The following is an 11,963-nucleotide window of genomic DNA, read 5'->3' on the forward strand; positions in this document are numbered from 1 at the left end:
AAGTTGTGTCCTGGCACTACAGGCTTGTATTGCATCGAAAGGACAAAATTACTGCTCTTAGCCTGGATTTCCAGCTACTGAAGAGTTAGTAGTAAATGAAGTCTGGTAATAAATCCCATGGTGATTTCCCAGTGTTGCATTTTGTGCAGTACTTTCAAGTTTACCTGCCACACATAGGCTGGATAAAATTGATGCTGGTAAAATTCACAAAATATGTTACTATAGAGAATCCTGAAATGGCATCAAAAGAAGCCCCAGGAACGCACCGAGGTGTTATATGCAGCCTCTCTTGTGGCAAAAAATAAAACATTTACACAACCCAGACCTTGAAAGTGAAAAAAAAAAAATCACAGAAACATTTACTAGGAATGAGAAATTAATCAACCGAAAAATGGCATTTGTAACCTGAGAGTAACCTTTTTCTTTTAAAAGCAAAGTTTTTTTAATTAATCATAGCTTTATTTTTCTCTTTCTTCCTTTCTATTGTTCCTCTATCTTGGAATAAAATACAGTGAGGGATTGCCACAAAATCTGTGCAGCTTTCATAGCTCCTGGGAAGTTTGAAGGAAGACAAAAAATGGAAGGTACCAAACTGACCTCATCTGAGTGCCAACTTTCATTCTTAACAAACACTCAAAATTTGAATTTTGCACAAGATGAAACACAACTATGTGTTATATTGATCTGACCTTTTTACATGTGTACCTGCGTGTGTGTTAGATTTTCTCCTACACTCAGAGGCTATTTCAGATGTCCAAGAAATACTGATGTTCCAGTGTACTGCTTTAAACACCCAGGAAGGCTGCAGGAAGGGTACATTTTTTTAGACTTATGCTACATTTATGATTTTACACTATTTCAATTCACATGCCCTTTTTTGGTGTTCTCCAAGAATACCCTTTTTTTGTTCTTTCCCACACCTACTGCTACACAGTTCTTCCTTTTTTTTTGGGCACCGGGAGGAGGTTTACTGGAGAATGAAATGATAAATTCAGGAAAGCCTTCAGCCTGTTATTTAATTTTTGTTTCACATTCTGGTTTTACACACAAATTAAATTATTTTTTACCAAGACCAAGAAAGAAACTATAAATTTACAACTGAACTCTATTAACCATGAGGAGAGAAGATTCTTGAAGCCACTTGACTTCTGTAAGATAGCAAAGTTAGTCAGTCATCATCTGGATTTTACTGGATTTGGTCATTTCACTTAATTAATTTTTAAAGTTTGATTGCAAAGAAATGTATATCCCCTTTGTAATTGCTTAAATATTGGGATGAATATTTAACACAGGATTGCCAGGGATGGAGCTTTGAGCACAATGTCATAGCTATTACAAAATAATGCATGGTCTCTTAAATAATTTTTTAATATCCTTTGCTTCCTTGCCAGTAAAAGGGAAAATAAAGCTTAATTTAAAAAAAGAGCAAATTGCTTTTCTGTTTGCTAGCAGGAGTTGATTTCTGTGGACAACTGAATGGCTCTTCCAGCAGTGCTGGGAAACGATGTCACCCTGATTCTTAAGATTTCCTAAAACCTTCTGAGTTTACATTCTGTTCAAAAACTTTCTCACACAATTTTCTATAAACAACATATTGTTTTACATTCCTTCATAGAGGTAAAGAAACTTGATATACTAGTAGTTTGTCCAATGTCTTTGGAGAGGTGACACATTCACTCTCCAATCCACTGTCAACCTTTAGAAAAATATAAAAGTTAGAGTCAAAAAATCAACCTTCTTCTTTACCTTACAAAGAACAGTAGCTCGCGTTATACTTTCATGTGTCCTATAGCAACCAACGAGCACATGGATTTCATCAGCTTGTGGATCAGTTCCTGTGGCTGGACTGAACCCTGTGTGAGTTTGTGAGTTATCACAGTCCTGCTGAGCCCCCGGGGCTTTGCTCATTCCCACTAGCTGATTCTGGAGTCTCTTTTTCCCCCCAGACATGTGCTCAGTGTTTTCTAAACTAGAAATAAAGCATTGGCTGGGTCAGAGTGAGCTCCCTGCAGGTTCAGCCGGGCTCTGGGTGTTGGTACAAACCCCACCTGTCCTTTGGGCAGACAAAGCCATGGGGACAAGCAGCAAGATGTGAAGTGCTCCAGTGAATTCTGCTCAGGACCTTCCACGTTGCAACTGCTTCACTCAGGGGTTCAGAAATTGTTTTCTGCTAGAACACCAAAGAAATATTTGAATTAAAGACAATTATTTCACTTTTATATGTTTGGTTGTGCTTTGGTGCAGGTCAAAGGCAGGCCCAGAGCTGCTCTCCCAGCAGTGCTGGATGATTTGAGATTGGCTGTAATTCATGGAAAGCACACAAAAAATTATTACTGAAGAGGTAAGAGAGAAATACAGAGCTGAGCACACTCAAATTATGAATTTTAAAAGTTTCCATTGTTTACTTATCTCATTAAGATCTATCTCCATGCAGGCACACAAGCAGCAGGTAGAAATATATCTTGATGTCTATCTTTGTTCCACTGTATGTTTGCCTGCAGCTCTCTATAGATAGAAACATAAACTGTGTGTATATCCTGCTGCCTTTTGAAACGTGCAGAACATTACCAACAGTTTCTTTTCTCTAGTTTGCTCAAATGCTTGTGGTTAGATATTCTGAAAGTATAGAATTAAAAAAAAAGGAATGAAAAAGACAAAAAGATTTTGGCACTTTGAAAATGAGCTGCTTTGTTAAAAATATGTTTTTAAATTTTTCTTTTTGTTTTAATACGCCAATAAACTATTTCGTTTCTCAGCCTCTGCATGCTGTATTTGATAACATAAAATCAGATAATATTGGTGATGAATAAATATTAATTCAGAGCTGGAGGCACATACAGTGTGTAGCAGTATTGAGAGCTGGAATTTGAGTGATACAGTGGGATTTTCAGAGCAGGACTGTATTGTGCGTTTGTTACCAGGAAAGCCTAGATTTAAGAATTAAAGCTTCTGCTCAGCGTATACAGAGTTCTTTTGGCACCTTATTGACTGTCTCAAAATCCAAAATAAAAGGAGGTGTTGAAAAGAAGAAATTTAAGTAAGATGAAGAGGACTTTAATAATTATTTTATTCAAATAAGAAAATATTTGGTAGCAGCATTTAAACATGAAGAGTTAAAAAGGGAAAATTCCTTATCAAAATGGTACTAAAAGAACGTAATGAACAGAAATTATGTTTAACAATTGAATTAAGATTACCTCTTGGGTTTATTTGATTATCTTCCTGATTTACCATTAATATTCAAAATATACAAAGATTATGAGCACACCTGGCATTATTTGCTAAAACAAGAATGAGTAGATGGGGACAGCACTTTGAATGTAATAATTCATATCAGTACTTGGAGACTTAAAGGAACAAAGATCTGTAATGTGTTATTTCAAAGAGTTTTACCTCAAAAGTTATTAAAAATTTGCCATGAATTAGTATTTAAGACAAACTCTTCACTCTTGTAAATTTATAATGCTGAAGTGCTGTACCAGGGTTCCCATTTTAAAATATTTTTCATTGCCATCATGTAATACTGAATTAATTTAATTTTACTTCTAGTTAGGATTTTACAGGCTTTTTCCCATTCTTGGGTTTTATCTTATGTACTTTTAATTATTTTAGTCCATTTGGAATGACACTGCTATGAATTACTACAAAGTAATTAATGGCTTAATCCTGATATAATCAAATAAGTAGTAAATGGTCAATGATTTGTTTCCAGGAGGATTCATAGCTGTGGTTCATGAAAGCTCTTAACACAGGTATTAAGTTAACCAGGGGAATTTCAGTATGAGACCATTGGGAACATACTGCTAATATTGCATTTGTGTCCTCTGTGCCAGAACCAGCACTTAAAACCCTGCTGGCAAAATCCATCCAGGACCATGGGGAAAACTCCTACTCCACTAAGTTTACAAAAATTAGTGTAGAAAATCATCAGTTTATCTGGTAGGGTTCTAGCTTGGAAACGAAGAAAAACAGAGTACTCATTATTTTAAGTGGATAATTATTTACTGAGTTTTTGATCCTCCAGTTATGTACTCTGAGGGTTTCAGTTGTGCATCAGGTTTGTAAGGAACTTGTAGCTTTTTTTCTGCTTCAAGCTTATTAGAAGTTATTACAACTAGCTCAAAAAAGGCTTTTGCAACTTAAGTGGATTTGTGGCTAGCCCAGATAAATCCCGTTATTGAGCCACAACTGGCTGGACTTGTTCTACAGAATTGTTCTGCTCCTTGATTCAATGGTTTTGATTTTCAATTTACTGCCATGTGTATTACAGCCTGCAAAGTGAAAGCCTGCTTTCTCTGGGCACTGACTGTAGTAGAAGCACCTCACACATGTGAGCTGGAAAAAATGAAATAAAAACAAAATCATAGAATCGCTGAATGGTTTGGGGAAGGGACGTGGTGGTTTCCTGATGAGGGATCAAGGTGTTAATGTTCTCCAAGAACAATTCCTCCCTCCTGGAGAACCGTGTTCCCTTCCTCAGGGGTGTATGCAGAATTGCCTCTGGTTTTGTTTGAAGCTCCTGTGTGGGCTCAGTTTGGGGTACAAGAGCTCTGGTGCCATCAATTTGTGATTCACAGTTTTGAGGAGAGCTTTGTCTCAACAAATGAGCTGAAGCAGCTCTAAAATACTCGTTAAGCTCTGAACGAGCTGTGTTCTCTGATAGACCTGGGCTTAGGAGGGCTCTGGGAGGCCTTTTAATTGAATTTTTGAAAGACGTGTTTTATATTAGATTGTCAGGGGAAACTGAGGCTTAGTGATTTGTATGCAAAGGCACTGTACTGTGGTGTTGGGGGGGTCAAAAGAAGAAGGCATTGCAAGTGTTTGAGCACAGATATGAATGCTGACTTGGAGATCTGCTTGTCACAAGGATGGGACAAGCAGGGCCCTCTGAGCTGGAGGGCGAGCTCCAGGTCCAGGGATGGCTGAGCTCCTGGCACAGTGTCTGGCCAGCTGGTTAGACTTTGCCCAAAGGTGTGAGGAAAGAGGAATGTTTAGGGGTTGATCTTTGACATGGGAGGAAGAAGTATCCCTTTGGCTGTGCTGTGAGGGAGATGGAGCTTTGGCTGCAGTTTTGACTGATCACTTTGACGGGGCTCTTTGGGAAGTCTCTTACAAATGGTACAATTCTCACCAGCCCCTCTCAGAGCTGGGCTGGCTGCTGTGGTCTAGTCCTGTCCTGTTGGCTCACCAAGAGCTCTGCCTTGCTGCATCCCCATCCTGGTCTATTCACCTTCCTTTCTGTGGAGAATATTCTGTACCACTCATAGAGAATCTCCCTTGTCTGTCCTTGCTGCAGGTTTCCCCCTCAGAAACCATTTGAGTAGTTCTGTTAGTGAAAATCATAACCAAGGAAAGTTTTTAATTCGAACAGTCAGACATGTACACACAAAAACCAAAGAATGATCTGGAAAAAAAACTCCATTCTCCTGCCACACAGTGACAAATGGAAAGAAGGGTGGCCACTGCCTGTACTCGACAACACTGCAAAGTGGTATTTTTGGAGGTATCTCGGGAGCATCTACCACATTTACAGCATGTGAGGCATCTCATCTGGAGCCGTTTTGATCTCCTGTAACCTACTCACAAACGCACACATTTCATAACAGGCCCTGTACCCTGATAAGGATCTCTGAGTTTCTTCTGCGCGGTATCTGCAAACAATTCAAAGCTGTTCCACACAAACAAATGTGAGAACCCCCTGACCACAGACTGCCTTTAGAGCAGACCAAGATTTGATGTTACTCATATCTTCCAGTACCTGTCAGAGTTCAAACAGGAAACCTGGTTTTTCCTCTCATGTCAACAACTTCTTTTCTTCTTTTTTTTTTCTTTTCTATTTGAACAGGCGTTCGGCAGCAGGCTCACGCTCGAGCGGTGGAAGTCCTCTATTTCTACAGGACAAACAAGTATGTGCTCTGGTACGTCATTGCTGACATTAACAAGAACTGAATATGTGGTTTTCAGTGATCCTGTGGGTGCTTCTGTAGAAACGGACACATTGGCTTTGAGCAACCACACAAAAAAGGGATTCATTCATACAGGATATAGGTAATGCGCAGCCGAGGGCTCGCTGAGAGCAGTGCTCTGCCTGGGAAACGTCAGAAAAAACTGGCTGCTCTTTCTCCTGGTGCCGCTGCATTTTGTGCTTACACAGTAACACTTTTTATCACTTCAGCCTGTTTGTCATTTATACGATATCCTGCTTGCCAGGGCTCTAACGAAAAGTTTAAACAGAATAATTATTCGTATTCACTGATTAGGAAGTTTCATAATACCTAATGAATACCTAAACTAATGATTAATTATCATGTCTCCAGAAAATATGGAAAAAACCTCATGCCCGGATCAGTGATTTAGCCACAGCCACTCATTAATGCTTTGGGACTGCTGGGAATAGAAATTAGGAATTACAGATGCCATGCACTCCCCCTTACACAGTACTCATTACTTAATGTTTCATAATGCAGATCAATAAATGTAGCAGCTTTCACCAACTTTCAGAACTTTCCAGTCCAGGCTTGGAAATGATTTAATAACATTTAACTTAACCTCTCCATGAATGTGGGAAATGGAAGTTCATAGTGGAGAACAACTCTTGACAAAGACTAATATTTGTGACAGAGAACACTGATTCTGTGAAGGAATGGATGACTTCTAAGGATTGTCTTCCCCCATTTGATTTATGCTTGACAGATGCAAAAAAACCCAATTCAAATACATCTGTGTTAAGAAAAGAACACACAGGCATTTCCATGACTTTCATCTTGCTTTGTATTTATGTCATGATAAAACATGCTTTTGTGGCTTGCATCATCAAGGGGCGGAACATCTGGAAAAGTCTTGTTACAGAAAAATGTCCATAAAGCGAAATATGATTTTATTTTCCTTCTAATAAAACTCTCAAAGCAAACAGCTGGATAACAGTATGACTAGTAGTAATACTCACTGTGTGTGACACATGCTGGAATGATGGTTATAGGATCCCAAAGGAAGAGGCAAAGAGGTGTCATAGAATTTCTCAGTGGTGAGCCATGGCAGAGGCATGTGTGACAGTGGGTACCCCTGAGCTGCCCTGAGGAATACCAGGTTAAAAGGCAAAACAGCCTTTGGGAACCACCTGGCACCCTTGAAATCATGCAGACCATTTCAGTAATTTGCATAGTTCTATCTTTATATGCTTATTTCTATATTTCCAATAGGATTTCTACCCAGATGATTGAATTTGATTCCATGTATTTTTCCAGTAGTTGTTTCAGGAGCCAAAGCACTTTATATAAAATCTGCAATCAAAAACGGCACTGTCTTGGTGTTTGTACAGCTCTGCATTGGTGCTCTGTGTGTTCCCACTAAGCAGCTGTGGGCCTGGAAAGGCTGTCACCTCCTGCTCTGTCTATCCATCTCTGCCTTAAGTGCTTGTAAGCCAGAGCCAAGAAGAAAGGAATTATTTGTGCTCAGTAACGGAAATATTTGCTTTCTAATTTTCTTTTTAACTCTTAATATTTCATGAAGCCTCAGTAAAAAAAAAAAAAATATTCCAGGTATGGGCAGCTTGGAAACCTGATTCAGAGAAGAAATGTGGACATAGGTTACATGGCTAAGGTCATGCTGTAGCAAACATCCTGCTGAATAAATGAGTAGCCACAGTTAAAAATAGCAGCTTTTATCAGAAATAAGTATTAGAGCACTTACAAGATTTTAATTATTTGCCTTCTGCTTTGAAATATATCTTGATGTGTCCACTTGGTTGACATCCCGCATTGTCCATGGGATCTGCACTTACTGCTGTGATTCTCTGGGGTTGATCCTGGCTCAGAGGATGCTGGTGATGAATGTGGTTCTGCAGATGTGCCTGGCTGGGCTTCCCTTGCCTAGGGTGGCTAAAGAGGGGCTGATCCTGAGAGCCATCCAGTGTCACCAGTTACTGATGGGATGGATCAGTTCCTGGTGCTTACATTCCCCAAAGGCAATTCAATGCTCCATGCGGATCACCATGTCCAGAGGGCTCTTCATGAAAATGCTGCTGATCCCTGCATAGACAGGGGTGTGATGAGCTGAAATTGGGTAAATATATGTAATTACAATCAATTAATCTTCTAGGGCAAATGGGCTTTCCCAGTAATTGTAGGTGTTGCTGTTACCAATATGTGTACAGTGGTGCGTATTTTTATTTTGCTAGCAATTGAATGATAGATCATTGCTACTAGCCTATGTATCCAGGAGAAAACAGATAAATTTGGTTCTTTTTGAAGGGTTCTGTTACAAATAGGAGATCTGACCACTCTGTAACCTTTAGAAAACAAATAGTTCACATTAAGAACTAGTGTAACTCAGCATCCACTGCAGTTCTGGTGAACATGTTCATTGGTATTTGTGTAGGGTTTAAAACCAATTAAATGGGCCTGTGGAGAATATAACATCATGCCCCAAAGAGCAGTGCAGCTCCTGACTCCCTGCAATGTGCCAGTACATTGGGCTCCTACCAGCACAGCCAAGTTCTGGGAATTCAGTCATTGTAAAATCTGTTACTACAATTCATGTTTTACCAGGGCCATTGCATGCTGGAGTTGCCTGGGCCCAGCCTGCCTGCCTGCCTGGGTGGTGCTCTCCCAGGTGAGTCCTGTGGGGTCTGATGTGAATGTTTTCTCTGCTCCCTTCCCCTTTAGTCCGTCCAGAATTGCAGCAGGGCCAGCCCTGCCTGATGCTGCCTTTGTCAGAGAAGGAGCTAACCTGGTGCCCTATATCATCTGTTAGATGGAAATTCTCTTGGACTCTGGGTTGGATTGTATCTGTTTGAAATGGGAAACTCTGTATCAATATCCTTTCATGTCTCTTCCTATAGTATTTTACAGTACAGAAGACAGAGGGAACAACAGGTTGAATTAAATAGTGTTTTACAGATTCTGCTCCAGAGCCTTTGCTTGATTTCTTATAAAATATAAGGTAACAATATTGATTTACTAGGGACACCTTAGCCTCCAGCAGAGCTCAGAGAGAGGGATCAGGACTTGTCTCTGATGCTCTGGTACCTGCCTGCTTTACACTGGGAGCAGGGCAGAGAGACATACATGTGAGAATCCACAGCCCACCCTGTGTGGGTCAGCTGCCTTAGGATGCTCTTTTTAAGGGATGACTTGGGACTTTTGGGAAGGTGCTTCATGTCTTTGAGGCCATAAATAACCTCTAAGATGTCAGGCTGGCATGTAGAGGGGAACAAGAGCGTCCTCCTCCTCCTTCTTCTTCTTCTTCTTCTTCTTCTTCTTCTTCTTCTTCTTCTTCTTCTTCTTCTTCTTCTTCTACCCCTACCGTTTCCTCTGTGCAGCTCCAGACACCCGGTCAGGCTGTCTGCGATGTGTGAGGATTTCACCAGGGAAAAACAAGCATCCCTGGCTGCTGTGCAGAATCCTGTTCTGGTTAATACTCACCACAGGAGTCACAAGCTCTTCACTCAGGCCAGTGGCAATCTGCTGAAAACAAAGGGTTCCTTAATAGCCGAGATAAGCAGATAAGGCACTGCTGTGCTATTTAAAGCACGGTATTTATATCTGAATAAAGTTACTCCAATTTCGGAGCAGAGTGCTGGGAAAGCTGTATTTACATTCCACCCCAGGGACTGAAGCGCCCTTGCACACTTTCATGTATCTCCTTTCTTCAAAGTCAGATGTTTCACCTACAGCTTCATTCCTGCCTACAATTACACTCGGCAGCTCCCCTCAATCCTTTTGTAGCATTTTTTTTGATAAACAGTGGTGGCAGGCACAGAGGTGGCTACGAGCTATGTCTGCACCTCATTACCTCACTCAAAAGAAATGTTGTGTGCTTTGGGACAGCCCTGTGAGTTAGGAAGATGGTGTTTTACAGATGGGGAATGGAGACAAAGAGAGGGTGAGCGCCTTGCCCGGGATCCCACGGGATGCTGCCAGCAGGGAGTCGCATTTCTGTCTAGTGCCCTAACCACTGATCCGTCCTGTCTCCTGCTTTCGGGCGAGAGAGTCTGAAAACGCCATTGATTTGCACTTTCTAGTTCTGGGGAAGAAAGGTAGGGCTGACTAGATTATACAGGGAGACATGCAAAAAGAAACAGAAGAAAATAAACAGCATGATGTAAATTAGCTTTGTAAAACTTTAATAATCTAAGATGCTATTTGAACACACAGGCAAGGAGATGTCTGTTACAAAAGAAAAAAAAAAGATATGATTTTAACCAGATAAAATCCCTTTAATTAGTCTGAAATTCTTGCCTATGCTTTATAGCAACACACTTCCATATGCATGCCAGAAAGTCGGGGAAACATGGAAATCATTGTCAATTTGCAGCATTCAGTGCTGGGATACAGCAGATTATTTCAATGAAGGCTAGATAAACTGTGTCTGTAGAAAACATTTGTTTGGTGGTCTCTTTGCTTTGTCATCTTCCACTGCACGGCTGGTTTGGGAAGGAATAAAAGTGCCCATGCTCTAGAATCAGGTTGCTTATATGATGCAATATTTAAATTATTTTTGTTTTTCCTAAGTCTGGAAAGTAACTGCCATCTTGGTGGTACTGGTTCTAACATTGAACCCCTCTTGTTGTGGGTGACCTTGGACCACAATGGAAAGCGGCATTCTCCAAACTAGAGAAGTTTGCCTTTACTGATCGGGGACAAGGCTTCTCCTACATCTGCTCAGCATCAAGGTGGTCCTGAAGGGAGTTTTGGAGTGGACCGTGACGTAGGTGATGTGTATTAATGGTTGGAATAAGAGTAATGAAATCTCCTTGTTCATGGAGATGCACACAAATAGATGATGGGACCCAGGGCGTGGGGCACAGGAGGAACCCTGCACCAGCTGTGGAGCAGGCTCAGGGCAGGGGTGTACTGGGGAAAAGAACGTTCTTGCATATTTTCCATTGCACTAACCACAGGCAGTTTGTTTTCAGGCAGATCTGTTAGTGCACTGTGGCAGGAATGGGTGCGTGTCCCTGCCATTGCTGTCCCCACCTGGGCCCGGGGGCCCGTGGGGCTCTGGGGCTGAGGACACAGCGCTGGCTGGGCACAGGACAGGAGCTGCACGTGCTGAGAGCACCTGCTCGCTCCTGCTGACACCCTGCCTTTAATCTGCAGACACTGAATGCATTTCCCCCAGATCTCTGGGTGCCTCCATGAGGTGTTTGGCAGCTTGGCTGCCAAAGGGGGGACACCAGCTCTTTCCCACCCCAGCTTCCCCAAGAGGGATGGTGCAGCCTTGACCTCAAGTACCAATTAACCACCAGTAAATTAGTACTAATGATATTTTCCCATCAGGTTTTAAAGCCCCTGATGTTTGCTGTGGTGAAACAGAGATTTTAGTGTACAAGGTTGGGTGTCACCTCCAGCAATCAGGTGATTGGTCAAGGTCCTCTTTCTGCTGTGCAGAAGCAGCACAGTGGGAAAAGGGGGTGGATTCAGAGAATCCCATGGTTTGGGATGCATGTTGGCTCACAGCCCACAGCTGGCACAAAGGGGAACACAAAAGCTGTATCATAGCAGGGAGCCCCCTGCCTCCCCTGCCAATGTCCCATGATGGGAACATGGGGAAAGCAATTTCCTTTTCTGTTTCAAGTTCTCTGTTGCCTTTGTTTCCAGGTGGCTCCATACATGAGTGGTCTTTTTGTTTCCAGTTTTTATGAAAGTGCCTGTACAGCTGAGAAAAAAAATCAGAGCACAGCTTTGAAAATAAATATTTTTTATTTGCACCTTCTAGCATATATCTTTTCATAGCCATGCTCTCAACAGCCAAGTCTGTGGTTCCATCAGAGGAACTGTTGGCAGCTGAGGACACTTCCATCCTGGGGGACTCCCCTGGAGCCCCCCATATCCCTGTGCAAGGATGCACCCATGTCAGGTGTCCCCTTGGTGGCTGTTCCTCCGGAGAGATGAGGACATCCCACCTCATTCCAGAGAAGGAGCCCCGTGCTAAGCTGGGGTATTGGCAATGTCTGCAGTCAG

At 41.7% G+C, this 11,963-nt stretch overlaps 1 long non-coding RNA gene across 1 annotated transcript in view; it reads left to right on the forward strand.

Annotated features, from left to right (window-relative positions):
* Positions 1-8,588, forward strand: part of LOC110481067 (uncharacterized) — a 29,931-nt gene extending 21,343 nt beyond the window's left edge. Inside the window, exons 2-3 of the long non-coding RNA XR_002467198.2 lie at positions 5,846-5,906; positions 8,547-8,588. This is a non-coding gene — a long non-coding RNA (uncharacterized LOC110481067). The remainder of the gene's footprint in view (positions 1-5,845; positions 5,907-8,546) is intronic.
* The last annotated feature ends 3,375 nt before the right edge of the window (positions 8,589-11,963 follow it).

The sequence above is a fragment of the Lonchura striata genome, chromosome 15, assembly GCF_046129695.1.
Source record: "Lonchura striata isolate bLonStr1 chromosome 15, bLonStr1.mat, whole genome shotgun sequence".
In the NCBI taxonomy this organism is placed as follows: Eukaryota; Metazoa; Chordata; class Aves; order Passeriformes; family Estrildidae; genus Lonchura; species Lonchura striata.